General features: G+C 41.4%; 1 long non-coding RNA gene across 2 annotated transcripts in view; it reads left to right on the forward strand.

Moving 5' to 3' along the window:
* Positions 1-18197, forward strand: part of LOC138473220 (uncharacterized) — a 162427-nt gene that overhangs the window by 13295 nt on the left and 130935 nt on the right. The window contains exon 1 of one of the 2 annotated variants that reach the window (XR_011268745.1): positions 13108-13195. The exons of the other annotated variant lie outside the window; for it this stretch is intronic. This is a non-coding gene — a long non-coding RNA (uncharacterized lncRNA). Of the gene's footprint in view, positions 1-13107; positions 13196-18197 lie in introns of those variants that run through there. 2 annotated transcript variants of the gene reach the window in all.

An 18197-nucleotide genomic window follows, 5' to 3' on the forward strand; every position in this document is an offset into this window, starting at 1 on the left:
TTTTGCAGACTCACTACAAACGGTCACACCTGCAGTTACATGTTTTCTTCAACTGAGGCTTTTCATGAAAACTAAATGCACATGTGATGTAATCAGTGATGTCATCCATGACATGTGTGATGTTATCTTTCATCTCATGGGTATAAGTCCTAGCAGTGCCCATGGTAGCGCGAGTTATGGTTGCTTAGCTTACCATAACTGGCGAATTTCTGGGGTTTATTGGTTTTACTTGTAACCATAATATTGATAGGTTGTTATTAGTGCAAAGTAACTATAATGTCCCTTTAAAAACGTTTTTGCACTAAATTTGATAGTATTTTTTAAAGAAACTGAACAATAACATCCCTTTAACAATGCTTTTTCACTGAATTTGATAGGTTTTTAGTAGTGCAACTTAACCGTAACGTCCCTTTAACAACGTTTTTCAGTGAATTTAGTAGGTTTTTACCAGGATACCCTTAGTTTGTATAGATGTACCATACAGCATACCGATGGGTACAGTAACCACAGACCATGCATTGTGCACGGAAAGCAGCTAGCAATCAAAGTGCTGGAAAAGGCAGGGGTTCTCTTACATTTTAGTACCATTTAGCAAAGACAAGGAACATATACAAAAAGCACCATGTGCGTGCATTGCAAGGAAAAATAGAGTAGGTCTGCCAGGTTGGTACTAGGGAAACAAAAAAGCAAATGCATAGGGTATACACCATAATGGAATGTACCAATAAGGGAAATAACGTTTGTGTGGAACAATAGTACAGCACTGGGGCTGTACATGGGAACGAAGAAGCAAATGGCAGTGTAAGGACTGCAAAGGATTGACAGCAGAACATAACTGCAACGCAGTAAGTACACTGAAGTTTCTTTTATGATTACACAGCTTGTGCAGTTTACAATAGTGGAAAACCATGAGTTTCTTTTTTTTGTACACAGCAATACCATGCACCTTGGAATGGCTGGAAGAGAATTTCCCTCATGACAAAGTGAGTAACAATAGTAACCCCATTGGTACGCAGCACAGTCTGAAAAGTAAGTCACTTAATATGTATTGCCTCATATGTACCTAACAAATATTTTTATCTTTAAGATGAGATAATGGAAATGAAAGGAATGCACCACAAGCAGCACCTCTTCCACAACAACATATGGCCACACGAAAGGATGGAAACTCTGTAAATAACAGTCTACACAGACTGTACCCCAAAATGGAACAATTGCTAAACAATTTAGCCGCCTTAAAAGATTCTGTGCAAGGACATAATATGTGAAAAATGAAATACCACTGCCCCACCTACACGTGTACCCCTTCCCCATTTCCCAGCCCACCATCCCCCCATGAGCACAGACATTACGATGAGACCTCAATCCTTGGCTCCCCTCACCTGTGTATGTATTCATTTCAGGTACCCCTTCCCTTTCCTAATAGTCTCTATGTGTGGCAGAAATTAAAGGTGTAGATGTAAAGTGTTGCTGGGTGTGTGAGTGGCTTTTCCTTTTATTTTAAAATTTCAAGTCTGTAGCGCACAGTGCTGTCCAGATGGCTTCAGTAAAGCAAAATGGAGGTTTCTTAGGGACATTGCCCCTGCCCAGCATATGTGCAATCACAATTCAGGTATCCGTAGCATGCCAGTACTGGCCTCATGTTAGCATCTTTGGTTGCACCTTTAATTTGTTGTGGGAGCGCACGTCTGTCTGTCTCACAGCTATGTGCATGCATATGTCATCCTCTATGTCCTGGCAACACCGGCACTGTGCAGCATAATAGGAAAAGGTTGTGACGTACTTTCAGTACTTCAAAGCATCCACCCACGTCCTACGGACAGCTGTGCACACAAACATTGCACTGGCTGTAGCCTACAAACAACCAGCTTGTGCGAAAATGGTTTCCGGACATGTGTTGCACTTTTATTTATTTTTTTATTTTATTTGTTTATTGATAATGCGCCAAAGCCTGCAGGCGTCTGGGCGCACACAATAAGACTTTTAATAAGTCCGGGGAGGCCAAGCCTGTTCATAGGACCCTTATGCACATGCGCACAAAACATTCTGCCCAATACAGGTCCTGCGAACAGCCGCCCCAGTGGCATCAGTATGTGACCGCATCCACGCTGTGCGTAGACCCTTATTTGCCAGACACACTTATGCTCAAGAATCACACAGACCAGGAAGTAATGGTGTACAGCGACTCTTCTTATGTGACGTCGACAGTGCATGCAGGCTTAGCATGCTGGAAAAGGAGGGGCTACCTCTGAGCGGGCGGCATGCCAGTACAGCACGCCGCCTTGTTGGACAGGCTAATTAAGGCACTACAACTCCCAGTGGGCATAGCAGTCGTGAAGTGCGCAGCCCAAACAAAAGGGACAGATTTTATTTCGCATGGAAATCAAGCAGCTGACACTGAAGCTAGGCATATGGCAACTGAGGATGAAATAATGATGGATGTGGAAATGTCTGATGTGCATGAGAAAATTACTGTTGTGAGGAATGAGCCGGAAGGCTATAGTAATATGCAAAAATACCCAGTTAATGGAGCTCCAAGGGGAGGTGCTGCAGGAAGAAAAGAACCTTTGGAAACAAAGAGGGTGTTCTATAAAACCCCTCAGAGGCTTTGTGGTGACAAGACAGCATTGGTAAACCAGTAATGCCTATAGCCCTACTGAAAATAGCACTGGAGCAGTTACACTATCCAGCGCATGTAACAAGAGAACATCTAGCAGCATCCATTGCCGAAGACTGGTTTGAACCAAACCTAGCAGAGCATGTTAAATTTTTTATGATAATTGCATAGTCTGTCAGAAATTTACAGCTGGGCATACACTATGTGTGATCAGAGGAGTCATCCCAATGCCTAATAGTCCTTTTCAGCACTTACATATCGACTATTCAACATGATTCAAGTATGTAATGGGTACAGGTATCTAACTGTTGTGGTGTGTCCATTCTCTAGATGGATAGAGGCAGGTCCATGTACACACCCAAACTCTACCTGTGCGGTCAAATTCTTGGTGAGGGAAGTGTTTCCCAGATGGGGAGTTTGTGAAGTGATGAGGTCATATAACGGTCCTCATTTTGTTAACGCAGTATTTGAACCGATCAGCTTGTTGCTTGGTATAAAGCACACGTTTTCGTTGGTGTATCATCCGCAAGGAAATGGCATATGCGAGGAGCTCAACGGCGTGTTAAAGGAAAGGATAGACAAATTGAAGCTTACTCTGATGAAAGGATTGTTGCACTGCCTTCCACTGACATTGTATGCACTCAGAAACCAGCCTGGTTCTGACCATCTTCTTACGCCACATGAAATTGTGACTGACAGAACAATGCAGATGCCTTTAATACCTCGAACTAGAGCTGGATGTAATGCTCAGCCAACAGGAGAAGTGTTGGGATTTGAAATGCAAAACTACTTGAACTGCATGACATCTAGTTTTTCTGTAATTTCAGGACAGATACAACAATGAGGAGGGTTTAGGGCAGTACAGAACACAGAAGGAGATACTACAACAGACAAGGTTCCGGAGTTAAGTGTACCCCAACTATAACCTGGGGATACCGTCTTAGTTCAGAATCACACAAGGAAAAGGTCGGACGAGCCAAGGTTCCACAGCCCTTTTATTGTGGAGGACATAACGCCATGTGCAGTTAAGTTACAAGGAAGAAGAGCTTGGATCTTCCTTGGTGACATCAAGCCATATACCGGAGAGAACCGTCTGCCCGCACCCCAACCCGAAGAGACTACAGACAACGGGGAAGAACCACAGAATGTACAGATGAGATTTATGACAAGGAAGAATGACGCATGCCTAGTCAAGTGAAAAAGCAAGGAACTTTTGTGTTAGGTTGTGGCTCAGTTTTAGACATTCCCCTTGAGCAAAAATATGAACACTCTTTGCATCCTACTTGCAGGGAAGAGAATTGCATTCATTGGGCCACAAGTAGCGTGTTGACTTTGGACTGAGGCACACTAAAGCCTTGATAAGAAAAGCTATGCCGAATTTTGATCGAGGATATCTAAACTGGAAGATAATACATTATCCCGAGTCCTTCAATACAGAGTCTTTGTTTATACTTACTTATGGTGTCACACAATACTGATCTCACCAGGAACATACTGACCTATTTCGAATTGATATTGAGGTCCTACCCATCATTGGTGGGGAAACTTACAAGCATAACAGAGTTTTTGCAAGATCCTGATAACGAAAAGATAATATCAATCTTGCTCACAGTGATCACAGAACAGTTCTTATTATTGCCGGAGTACAGCGAGGGCAAGACAAATATCCCAATCAGAAGAAGCAGCGATTAGGCTTGTCAGCGTGCTATTTTTTCGTTTAATTCAAGACTATTCAGATCTTGTTAGGAGACATACCATACTTTTCTTCGAGATCCAGCGAACAAACAACGTTTGACCATTATCCTGAACGGTATCATTATTCAGGTTGCACTCAAGCTCATCAAAATCATAGAAGCGTGTTGAGACTTTCATTCGAAGGACAGATCGTGGAAGTGTGGACATGAAATACACTTTTTATGGTGACAGGGAAGCAACATGTCATCTGGAGTGATGCAGATTTGAGGTATAGACTGGGAACTAGTCTAAATGCAGCCTGTACTATAGACTTGCTGAGGTCATTGTTCATTGTTGGAACATTACATTGCAAAACATAACTGTTTCCAGAAACAAGAGACAGACCATTATCCAGATTCAGAGGACAACTGGTCTAGAACTATTGATCTGTGAAGCAGAGACAGCAGAACCCAGAAGGAAATGATAATAATGAAAATGTATTAAAGAACCAGTTTTTGCTTCCTTAGATGATCGAAATGGGCAGTCAAAGCAGTAGCATTGTTCTCCCTCAGGAGGAGAGACATCCGTATTGCCCAAGAAACAAATGCTGTAAAATGACATATAGATATATTATATATGCATGCATTATATTCATAATCATATTGCTGTCATTGACGATTAGAACCGCATTTTTTATAGGTGCACAAAATGTTATTTCCGTGCACCCACCTGAGGATGTACGCCTGATACCTACAAGAGTGCCGAGACCTTATATAGTCATTCCAGGTCCGAGAAAGAATGATAGAGTGACTGAGCTTGAAATGGACGTGGTAAGCAATGACCCACACATGACACTTGTTTTAGCAAATGAGTTGAAACACCAGAGACATGGTCGGCAAATTAAACCCGCTAAGGGATTGATGAAAGTTACACCTACACAGATAATGAGTAGAAATACACCTGGTCTAGTATCAATGATTTCAGAATCACATTCCAGAGAATGGGGGAGTTTGGACAAATAACGATGAGAAGTTTTACACCAAGAGAAGTTGAGAGACAAATGGAGAAAGTTGAACTGTTTATGAGACAAAAGACTTTAGAGGATAAACAAACAGAGGCAACACCTGCAAGCACACCTGATCCTGCAAGACATGATATCAGGACATTGCCTGCAAGGAAGACACAGACAGACATTTTGAGAGACATTTTCATGCCTAGTTGGTATGTTGAAAGGATGAAGCTTATTGCACTTTCTCCTACTCGAACAGTACAAATGGAAATGCTCGGATCAATGATGGAGATGCCTGAGAATCCTCCAGCAAGAAAGAGCTATACAGAAGTACTATGTGACATGCTTGTGGAAGCTCATATCAAAATAATAAGAGCCAGAAGAAGCACACAGAAGACAATAATGCATTGAATTATTACCTGGATAGCACAGCACATTTGGGAAACAACATATGGTACCAACATATGAAAGAAGTTGGAAGAAGTCCATCGGATGAGGGATGCTTTGTATGTGCACTTTTGCCCAACAGCATGGGAAAGTCAAAAATCGTTTTAGCTATTGCGATAGATGTTCAGCTAGCAAACTGTCTTTCACACATAGCAATGTGCAAGACCAGAGGTCAGTTCATGGGAAGTGATGCTTCACTCAAATGGGTAACTGAAGAAACAGATCCAAATGAAGATGACTATGTGCAAGACATAAAGACAAGAAACAATGACAAAATGATCAGATACGAGAAATCTGGAGTAAAAGGAGCAGAGATCAGACGAGAATTGAACAAGAAAATGGAGACTGCAGGAAAAACTTCAGAAGAATCTCGCAGATGGAAGAACAGAGCTCAAATGCAAATCTGGGGAACAGTGCTTTCATCAAACAGATGGGAGAATGAAGTAGTGATCTGCAGAGCATGGGTAGTCATCGGTTGTTACCAGGCTATTAATGACATAGTGAAGAATGGATGCAAGCCATTATGGCCAAAGCTTGCTAAACTACTGAAGGACCCTTGCAGATAGTACCATTGGAGAGCCCTAAGTTTTCTTTTCAGAAATAATGGCACAAGAAAAATGGGAGCGAATCTCAATTGTGGCCGAGTGTTTGATGCTCCAGGAATGATGCATGGTACTGCAGTGATCAAGGATCATTGTTGGGCATGTGGATCCCAGGCATACATGAGATTACCGAAAAATTGGAGAGGTATATGTACATTGGTGAATGTCCATGTTCCAGTTTTGGTGATTCCAAAAAGTGATGTGAACATTGACAGTTTCCCAAAAGCAGATGCTCACCTGAGGGAGAAGAGATCTTTGGAGCTTATGAAAAGAATGTGGGAAAATTATTTCTCTGCAAAATCCATAGAAGCTTTTGATGCTATCCCATATGAACACAGACTGTTCAGTCAGACTTCTTCAGTATTCACCTTGATCCTAATGCCAAGAATTCAGGTTGAAGCAAATACTAAATGGTTGCAGATAACCAGATGGGAGTTACTGCAGACCATCAACATGACCATAAAAGGATTCAATGCAATCAGAGAAGAGTTGAGAGCAATGAGACTGATGACACTCCAGAACAGATATGTCTTGGACATGATCACAGCTATGGATGGAGGTGTTTGTGCAGAAATCGGAGAATCAAGTTGCACATTTACACCTTCACACAGGGACCTTAACAGATGCCATAGATATGCTGGAAAAACTACAGAATCAGATGATAAATGAAGTTGACGAAGTTGATGATGACAGTTGGTTTGAAACACTGTTTTCATGGGGTCCGTAATGGATGGCAGATGCATTCAAATTCCTAGGACCCCTGTTGGTGATGATATTACTTGGATTCTTTGCGATCTCTCAATGCCAGAAGACTGCATAGAAAGCCATAGGGTGAAGCTCTTGATTGATGTCGAGTCAGGATGGAAGCCCAAAGACCTGACTGATGAAGAAATAAGAGACTTTGTGAAGGCCAGAATTTATGCACCAGAGGGAACAACATTCCTGAATCCAAGGGATCACGGGAATTATGTGGGAAGATGGATCTATTGCATTCCAAGTGGAGAATGCCAACTGATGACATGGAACAGAGATGAGCATGTGAGAACAGCCAGATGCTTGAAGGGAGTCATAAAGATATGGACCCCTAGGAAGCATTTCATCAGACCAGAATGTCTGGATCCAGAGGACAAAATAAAAGTGAAGTATGAAGAAAAAGTGGATGCAAAGAAATAAGTGAGAGTGGTCGATGAATCACCCAGAGGGGGGAGTGAAGAGGAAGTGTCGAGTATCGCCCCCACTCCAGTTGCCCCCTCCCATTGCCTATTGAGTTCACACCATAGTATGTGATGTATGAAGAACAGTTAAATCAGCAGAGAGCAGCACATGAGCTCTGCCCAGTACCTATCAGTGTAACAGCACCTATTAATATACTGACACCTAAGAAAACCTGGACAGTAAGGTATCCAATGAGAAAGCCATATCTACATCCTGGACAATATGATGGTTGTTTGAATGAAATACCTGAAGAAGCAAAGAAGATAATGATGGAAGATGTATGGTGACGTCATAAGAAATCGGACTGATGCACATATAGATGATACAATGACTTAAGAATACTGAAAAGAGAGAAACTATAAAGGAGATACCACAGATAAGTGACAGCTTGGGCTCAAGATGAAGACACTTATGCTACATACATGATGAAGATATTTAGATAGATTAAACGTGTACAGATTCAAGTAACTGCAAGGTGCAAATAAATTGTGAAGCTAGCTTATGCTTAATAGTCAATAAATTGCGGCAAGTGCCAATGTTTACAAGTATATAGCTCAAGAAGCACTTTATGTATGAATGAAAATCCACTACGCATATGAGCAGAATTGAACAAAGGTTACAAAAGGCCTCAAATGGAGTGTTTTGCAGCAAGAAAAGTGAGAATCGAGACAGAGCAAAACTCAGCTAAGAATGACCATGCCAAGAAGCCAAGGTTGTATGTGGCTGAATGGGCTGACATTGGATACAATTAAGGAGAAAAGAGAACAGAGGATCCTGTTCAGAAAGGTCAAGATAAGCCACAGACGTCAGAAAACTGGTAGAATTAAATAAAATATATGAAAAGACATGTAGAAAAGCTGATTTCACAGTGTCCAGTCACGTGACAAAGACAGGCTAGAAGAGTGAGACTTTCACACATACGCATGGATCCCCGCCATGTCCATACTCCTTAAACGTTCTCAGAGCACAGAGCAGACTCAAGGCCAAACTACAAAGAAGTAATTGACACATCACTACTGAGGTGATGATTGATTGTAGCATAATTGGTGGGAAGCTGGGGTGCAGACGGGCTTCTCTGCACCTGGATGTTCTTTCTGCGTACTGCTAGACGTAGGTGGAAATGTATGAGTGGGGTTGATGCCAACCCAATCGTAGTGGATCATGTAATCTAGGGTCCTATCGTGAGTATAGCCAATGGGATGTCATACTTTTAGTGATGTTCATAGTGGCCATTTTGAAGGGAGGGCTTAGTTGCCACATCTGCCATTGATTATCCAATCCCCTCTCCCCATTACCATATACAGATATAGTACCTATATTAACTTACCTTCCTATAACCAATCACATTGCATGTTAGGTTTTTAAGGTTGCCATGTAGAATGACGTTAGTGCGTGCACAGGTTGTACTTCAGCAATGACACGTTTTTCCTATAAATATTGTGTTTTTTCTGAAAGTAGAGAGAGTGAGAAGATCGAGCGACTGCTGATGTTCGTTGTACTCCACGTTTTATGAACTTGCCATTAAACGGACTCACTTTGCCAAACTATTGAGTTGTCTTAATTATTTGATGCATGAGTATGAATCTGCATCCCCATCTATCTCGAGGGCACTGCTACTCATCTTAAAGGGCAGGTTGGAGATCATCCAGTTCACCTTCCTCTATTGTGTGTTACAACACCAAGAAACATATGAAACAACCAAAAAAGAAAAAAAGAAAAAAAGGCTCTTTTCAGATCCACCTTTCAAAGTTCAAAAATGGAATTGCCAATTAAACGACGCAGGCTGACACGCATCCAATAAGCTCTACAGATTGCATGATGAATAATGGGAGTGGTAGCTCAGTCAAAAATATTGTAGTCGTTTCTGGGAGAAAGTCCTGGTGCTAAAAAGATGCTTTTTCTGGTGGTTGAGTGTGTTTAGAAGGGTTGAAATGAGCAACAACTACTGGAAGAATACTTGCTGTACTTGCAAAAAAAGCAGCAGTGCATTTGTCATATTTCTCAGACAAAGCTGATTACCAGCATCAGTATGATGAACTCCATCTGTGGGAAAAATGGTTGTGCTACTAAGCGCAATGCTGGCATTTTGGAAGTATGACTTTGCAACATCTCGCAAAAAGGCACAAACCGCCTTCTTGACAATGCACTTCACTTTCCCTATTTATGCACAAAAGCAAGAAGAAGGCAGCTACATCTGTCTGGGCAATGCGAGAAAAAAATAACACAGGAGTGTTTCCGAACACAGGGAAAAAAAACTGAGCATACCCATGAGCTAGCCAAGTGCCTCCTTCATCGCAAATTGCACAGAAAATCTGGTAACATGTACTAAACTATTTCCTCCATAATGAAGAATAAGAATGGTTCGATGATTGAGCATCACCAAAGTGGCAGAAAGAGGAACCAAAATCAGCCACTTCATTGCACATACACCATACCAATACACATGCACATGGTAGAATCCAAAATGTGCAGCCACTGTACAATGTTTTGCATGCACTTCCAACAAATGTATCTAAGAGTCCCCTAAAACCCATAGCCTCAGCCTCCGGAAGCACACATCCATAACCATATACTTCTGCATTCCTCTCAACAAACAGACCTTCTGCCACAGTCTCTCAGTGTTGCTAACTCCTCAGTAAGGAAACTAGCTATTGGCTGTCCTCAAAGTACCTAGAATTAGCTAAATAACGCCATCCCCTAATTTGCATATTTGGCCATGTGCATGATGGGTAATTACCGAGGGCACGGTTGTTATAGCCACTGATTCAATTTTTCACCCAGCTAGGTGCCTAAGTATAAGTGGTGCGCGGTCTGATGACCTACAGATGACAGTAAACAACATAATACATTAGTGCAGTACAGCATGCATGGCCATATGTCATAGCCACAAGTTAATACCTATTAGAAATAGTAATAACTATACTTTGCTTCTTTATGATTTGCAGGAAAAAGGTAAAAACGTGTAAAACTCCTCTGCAGGCACTTGCCCGCTTCCAATCCAGAAACCATTTCAGTCCTAAATAGGTCTACAGGTTTCAATGCTGTAGGAACATCAAAGCACCCGAAAGTTCACAATTCCAGTAATGACACAATGCACTGCTCTACCAAAGCACCTCACTTACCTGCTTCTGATATGCAGAAACCCCTACTAGATCAGTGTCACATTTGGACTGGGGCATAGAATTGTCTCGGGCATCAATGAAAAAGTGAACTACAGTGGGAAATGGTTCTTCCTTCTTTTTGTGGCATACTTTTTTAAATACTATGCAACTGTGAGTTTTTCATGAAATGTGATGCAAATTGTGCACTTTACAGAGAATCTATTCAGAAACAATAGTCAACTAGTAGCCATACGGCTAGCAAGCAATGTAGCAGCTTTTTCATTTGGATTGGAAAGCAGTAGAAAAAAGTGTATGTTTCCAAACCAATGGAAGAAAGTAGGTAGATTTCTTGCTAGGCACTTTTTGCGTGATTTCTCGCTAAATATAGTGAGAAAGTCACCAAGTTCACAACACTGCACTCTCTGCTTACACACCACACCCAGAAATCTTATTGACCAATCTGTTAGCCTCCACAGTCCCATTTACATGCCTGATATCCTCAAAAGCCTTGCATCTGGCACATGCGATGCTGCAAATATTGCGATATCCACAGACACATTGTTCTGTTTATGAGAGTGGGTAAACGCATTCCAACAAGGGTAGAGGATTTCATCTTTAGTGGTGGCTCTGAAAAGAGCCTTTTTTGGAATTGTTGCATTGCTTGCAAACAAATACCTTTTTTTGGGGGGAGATCTTTTCTTTTCCTCCTTACATTCTTACAGGAACCTCTTCAAAGAATCCTGCAGATTGTAAAACAAAATACCATTTCCAATGGTGGTCAAAGAAATGCCATTTGCATGGAAAAAGTACACATTTCACGAATTAAGGGTGTCATTGTCACAGTAAAACATCCCAGCAGTGCACAGAAATTCAAACTTGCTTCTGTTTATTAGACATCTTCCGACCTCTGGCTGCAGACAAGTTACATTTGGATAGTCCCATAGTCTTCTTGGTGGTATGGATAAGAAAATCACCTTGGCACTGGGGCAAATCTGCTTCACTGCTTTCAGATCCTTCTTCAGCTGACGTAGCAAACCTGCACAAGGCATGTAACCCAAGTGCAGAACGCCATGGTGCACCACAACAACATGAACAGTAGTGACAGTGGCCACATGTCTGCAAAGTACAACCACAGCGTCAAAACTGCGCTGACGAACACTGCACCACAAAGCCTCCACTCCTTCCAAAGTGAAATTGCCATCAAAGGCTCTTTCCACTGCATACCTGTGCAGATCTTGCACAAAGGCATCATCCATGATCAACGCTGTGTATCTGTCCATCTCTGCCATCCACACTACACAGAGCAATGAAAAAACGTATTACCGTCCCTTCCTGTGAAACACACCCTCAACACCTGATTGGATAGTCCCCAAAGCCGCATTTTCATAATGAGCATGCTGAGAAGTACAGGCTGTGGCAAGTGCGCTTCCCCAACTACTGCAAAGATGGTGACCTACTAAAACAGGGGCAGTGCTTCTTTCCTTTCCACTACTCTTTTTCCAGCACTCCCTCATTAGGTATTGACATCCACCAATCAGATCCAACACCCCTGCATCCCAAACTATAATTTCTGCACAACACACTCAGAGTACAAGTAAAGCACCTCTAGTAGAAAGGTCTGTGAAACTATGCAAGATTTCTGCATCAAGATTCATCCACATCAGCACCCATCACATTTGCACCCATCAGCACAAAGTACAGGTATCAATATATTTTATACAGTACTTTTGCAACTCTGTTATAAGTGCCTCTGAAAAGTGTACCTGCCACTAAACCCCCATAACGTTCTCATGAAGCAAACGGTATCACCAACCATCAAATGCCACTTGCAACGGCATCGGCTTGAAAAGTTTTCACTTACCCATATCAGCCACTGCAATAGCCAAACACATACTCTCTTCTTTTCTTCTAACAATTGTACAATTTTTCCCACACTAACGCATCTCCTATAAAACTAAACTAAATACATACATTGCATGCAGAAGAACAGGGTGCCTGCCACTTACCGTACACACTTCACAGAATGTGACATTACTTACAAAAGCAAAGAAATGTGTGTGCATTGGCAACAGTACCAATCGTACAGAAAAGGTAATATAATTTCACACACGAAAACATTTTCCTTTCCAAGCTGGACACCTTTCCAGACCTTTTTCTCACCCTTCTACAACTAGGGCTAATGCATTTGCAAAGTGAATACTCCTATACCAATGCACACATTTACTAAACCACACGTCGTACAGCACACTTACAAGTGAACCACTTACCCCCTCAACAACAATGCTGCTACTCCCAAGTTCCCATTCATATAAAAATCCATCCACCTACACACACACACTAACTGTTCCTGCCAACACATCCCCTTACCCTTTTAAGTAATGTATTTTCCAAATGCACTTAGTATGCCATTAACCAACATATTTTCTTACTGTCTTCTTTCACAGTTGCAGTAACCTCCTCTGTCTTGAAAGCCAGTGGTGTGTCCCCTGAAAATGAAACTAGAGTAAATTGACTCTTGACAGCCAACAAAGTAAGTGCAATGCTACCGTACAGTGTCACCTCTTACTGAGTCTATTCAGTGATCTTGTATTTTCAGGTACAGAATTGCATCATCCCACTGGTGTTTGCATCATTGTTATGCATTGAACCAAGCATAGCTGCACACATATACATCACAAAAGCTGCACACCAACACTTTGCGTTTTTCTGCAACTGCTGCTACAGAATGCCTAGCAAAAATGAACTCAGTAGACAACAACGCACAAATAGACCAGCTGTACCTAAAAGCATAGCAAGTAGCCATCCACCACAAACAGATTTTCTACTGAAAGTTGAAAGGGAACAGCTAATGCAGTCAATAACGAAAACTAAAGCACCTTCCAGTAAGGAGATTGTAATGCCTCTATCAAAATGTAGAAATGAAAAGCAAGGAAGTTAAAAGAGGGCAATTGTCACTTCTGGTAATACATCATGTATAAATTCTAATAGCACCACAAGGAAGCATTTCAAATAAGTAATTGTACAGAAAATGTTCCTCCACAGAGTCCTTTACCCTTATAAGTGGAGGGGAGAAATGATGCTCCGCCCTCAACCTTTAACCTTACCGCAGAACAGTAATCCTAGAAGGTCTTGTAGACAGTACAATACTCTAGAATTGAAAATTCTTTCTATTAATTGTAAACAAAATGAAACCACTGCCAAACTTATTTTGTAAACTACAACCACTACTTCTAAAGAGACCCAACATCAGCATAGATAGATTTGGAAACAGCAGTACAGGTGAATAGAGACACACCACCACCACAGAGCCATACTTCATTATAGAATCATAGGAAGAGGAGCAAAGGAACCAAATTGCCATACATAGCACTGTCCGAGGGTATGAAAAGGGAGACAATAGCATAATGGAACAAAATACACTGCTTTCACAAATATCCCCACCAAACTTACATTCCCCTCTAAATGGTACCGAAGAAATAAGACTCATCTACAAATACCTTGCACATCAATGTGCAGCGCTCGTTACATCTCTATCAAGAAGTTGCAGCAGTTCCTCGACCACCCTGCGAAAGGCAACGAGAAAGGAAAAAGTAAAATACTACAAACTATAAATTCCTGAACAGTGCGCAAATACACAAGAGTACCACAACATTCGATAACCTGCATTTCTGGACCTGCTTGCAAAAGTACCTTCCATCATCTGAAAATGTTAGCAACACACCATTGTAGTGTCAAAGATCTCTCTCGTTTACAAAGTGTAGTAAGCAAGAAATGCTAAAACAGAAAAATGCCTGCTCCATTAAAATTTTCCAATACAAGTGGTGTAAACTACTGTGCAAATGTAGCAATCAATGATGTATTACAAATGCCAGCAATTGTTCAAAACATTTATGTAAACGGCTCAGACCCGTTGTGTTTACAAACAATAGTCCTGCACACAAATGCTGCAAACAATCCTAGAAATAGGTACAGATTCTCAGGAATAAGACAGGAATTGGAATAGTGTCCAAGAAAGATAAATTCACATGAAACGGACAAGGAGTTCCACAGAAAGTTGTAATGTACTTAGTACAATTATTGGAAAGCAAAACATACCCATACATGACATCTTTCAGACTTCCTACATGTGAAAACATACATGTACTCTCGGCAATCATGTCATTCATGAACAACTCCTTATTGAACGCTGTCTATATGTATCTATACCCAACTATGATTCCATTCCATTTTAGCAAGTGGTACAAAATGGAAACCATAGTATATTGTGTAGGCCTTGCAATTCCGATAAACGTTCCACCTGACATATACAATCACATAGGCAATATGGAATATGAATGCTTTGACCATACAATGTAGATGGAAACATAAATAACTGCAACCTTACAACCTTCACACACTGACAGGTATCACGTGCCAACACAACCTTTTCACCAATAGCCATAATGTACCACACTGGCAACACAACCACGTCAGGTCACTGTACTGCAAACATTGCAAAGCATGTACAATCTTTGAAGGAGTTGCGAGAGGGCCAAAAATCTCCTTGCAGAAAGGCACTAAAGTGTGTAAGATGGCCATGTCACTCACGTATGTACTGCCATTGCACATACACTCTGTCAACATACACAGTTGATTCGTAACACACTGCACATATAAATAATACATAGGGCCCATAAATGTACATTTACATATTGTGGCAACTGTACATTCATTTTCCATGTCCGTGAAAGTAAGTTCTTTGGAACTGCAACTATATGTGGCTGGGTGTGTACATTCTCCATATTTGAAATGTGTGATGTAGAGCAATTCCTTTCATGTCACCATAGCTTACTGCACTAAAAAAAGGGTGTCTTTAGGGGCTAACCATAGGAAACGCAAGTGGTAGCATTTCGCTTCCTAATGTGGAACAAGTACTATCACCTACACCATATGGAAGTGTATGCATGACAGCTCATTCCTGGTACTCTAACAAGTTTAAAATGTCCTTCACAACCATTCTGTAAAGGTGACCACCCTCGTAGAGATGCAGAGTTGTAACTGTTTACAATGAAGCAATGTATCATTATATCAATGTAACCAAAGGAGCAACAAAAATGACCCTGTAAACATATTTGAGGCATTCATATACCAGTATGACAGTGTTGGCATGCATGGCTGTGATCCCAGTTATTCATTCCATGAAACGTCTGAAAGGGCACGATTACCGCTCACCAAATAGTTGTAAAGTATGTTAGCCTCTATATGCCTGATACACTGCAAATCTCCAACATGCACATGATTAACTCTCACCATATAGTTGTAAAGTATGTTAGCCTCTATATGTGAGAAACACTGCAACTCTCAAAAATGCTGCAATTTCCAGGTACACCACAGCATCCTACCCATGTGTGTCACCTAGAATTTCACTTAGATGTGTTCAGATCCAAAGGGGTCACCAAGAGTGGTACCCATGCATTCCCTGATCAGTCTAAATGAACTCTCACTGAAGTCTCAATACCACATATTTGTCCCCAATGCCTAACAAGACTGGTGGGGTATTCTAAGAAAGAGTAGTTCAATAACCATGTAATGGAGAACCCCACTCATTCTGGATTCTAATGAGACAATTGAAGAATAGACATCTCTGTGAGAAATTGTAGGGGCAGAGGTGTAACGAAATACATTATAACACCTCCAAAACCTGTTGTTCCACTTACCTTCAATCAACTGCCAACTATATGTGGAAAAAGCTTAAATACTGGGGTGCCAGCGAAATCGCCATCGATCTCTATCTTTCACAAAAATAGGAGAGCAGTGTCTGCAATGATGAAAACCCCTTATTGCAAACTGCCAAATCCGACCTTATTCCTAGTGGAGGTGACTTTAATACACGCCTCTTACAGAGAGAAATGTTTTGGATACATTTGTTAGACATTGTACATCCAAGAAGCATGAATGAAGAGTTTTGCCTAAATTGTTTTATTTGAGTGTTGCACATCTGATGGAAATATGATTACCCTTTGTATGATCGATTTGTTTGCAAGCATACCACAATGTGAGAAGTACATTCTAGGTAGGATTGTATCACACCTTGTCAGTTTAAATAAATGTGTAGATCTGTATAACGTTACATATTATGTGGTTATACATAATAGTATGCTTTGATATTACTAGATGTCTAATGACATTTTCATGAGTAGGCTGGTTATTCCTGATAATCTCTCCTAAGTGACACCCTGAAATTAATCTCCCCATTGGTCTGACCTAAGATGCGTACTAATCCTCTGAGACACATTAGGCACTAATGATGGGGCTGCCTCTTTAACACTTGCATTGGGTTTGGGTGCACTTGCTATGCAGACCTAGATGTCAGGATTTGAGATATATGAGAGACAATGCAGCTTATATTTACCACTTGCTCGGGAGATATTGAAGATATGAACCCAGAGTCATGTCCATTTAGCTGTGAAATAGGAGTGAGTTGACATTTCACCATGTCAACCCCTAAGAATGGATTCTTGAGGTGATCGATTATTGTTAGGTGTATGTACCCATGATTTAAACACACTTCCCTGTCAAATATTCTGTCAACACCTTTAAGTCTTTTGCTTACCCGATTCCTTGGCAGTGGTTTTTCTGTGATGAAGATAAGGTTTCTCCTCACCAGATGCCAGGGCTGCCTTGGTGAAAAAGACCGGCCTGGAAAAAGGGAAAGAAAACACCTAAGGAAAAACTCCAAAAGGAGTACAAAAAACCTTTGTGCAGAATTGCAGTCCGGAGCTAGTGTGGTGTTGAGTGCTAGCTGCTATTTGAAGTACCAAGTTAGGCTCAGATACTACAAAGAAAAAATAGTCCATAGGCGCCCATCTGCGAGAACAAACACGGATAAATTACCTGTTCTTTGGGAAGGTACCCACTCGAGAGTCCGCAGCCACACTTTAGTTGACTGTACCTTTCACAGAAGGGAAATATCCATTTGCATATCAGTCTTTGTCCTGCCGACATGAGCAGTCCAGCACCGAAATGCTATGACAATTCTCTTCTGAACAATAGTACCAACAGCAACCCCATACATGTGTTTCAGCCCTGTTGGGCCTCATCAGTGAGGTGGAGCTGTGCCTCCCTGCGTTCCCGCAGAGGGTTGCCTATGGACTATTTTTTCATTGTTTTAGTCACCCTAAGGGGCGCCGATGACTAATTTTTTGATTTTTTTCATAGACTAGAAAGCCAACAGATGAAGGTAGAGACAAGGCTGCAGAAGGCAGCAATGGGCTGGAGCAAGGAACAGAGGTTGAGTCTGCAATGTGATGTGTTCCTCCAGTTTGTTTTTATAGTTGGGTGTCAGAGAGCTCCTCCCCTGATCGTAACACGGCATGAAGCATAGCGTTTGGCAGCCTTTTGAGCAGATGCAAGGTTGGATAGAGCTTGTTTCTGAGACTCGAGCAAGAGATGTAATGCTTCCTCAACCATGAATACCTGAGTGCTCTGGTTAGGCAAGGATGGAATCCAGGTAGGGTGAAACCCATAACTGCAAAAAAAATTGAGTCATACCA

This window comes from Ambystoma mexicanum, chromosome 8, assembly GCF_040938575.1.
Source record: "Ambystoma mexicanum isolate Mex_15411 chromosome 8, UKY_AmexF1_1, whole genome shotgun sequence".
NCBI lineage: Eukaryota > Metazoa > Chordata > Amphibia > Caudata > Ambystomatidae > Ambystoma > Ambystoma mexicanum.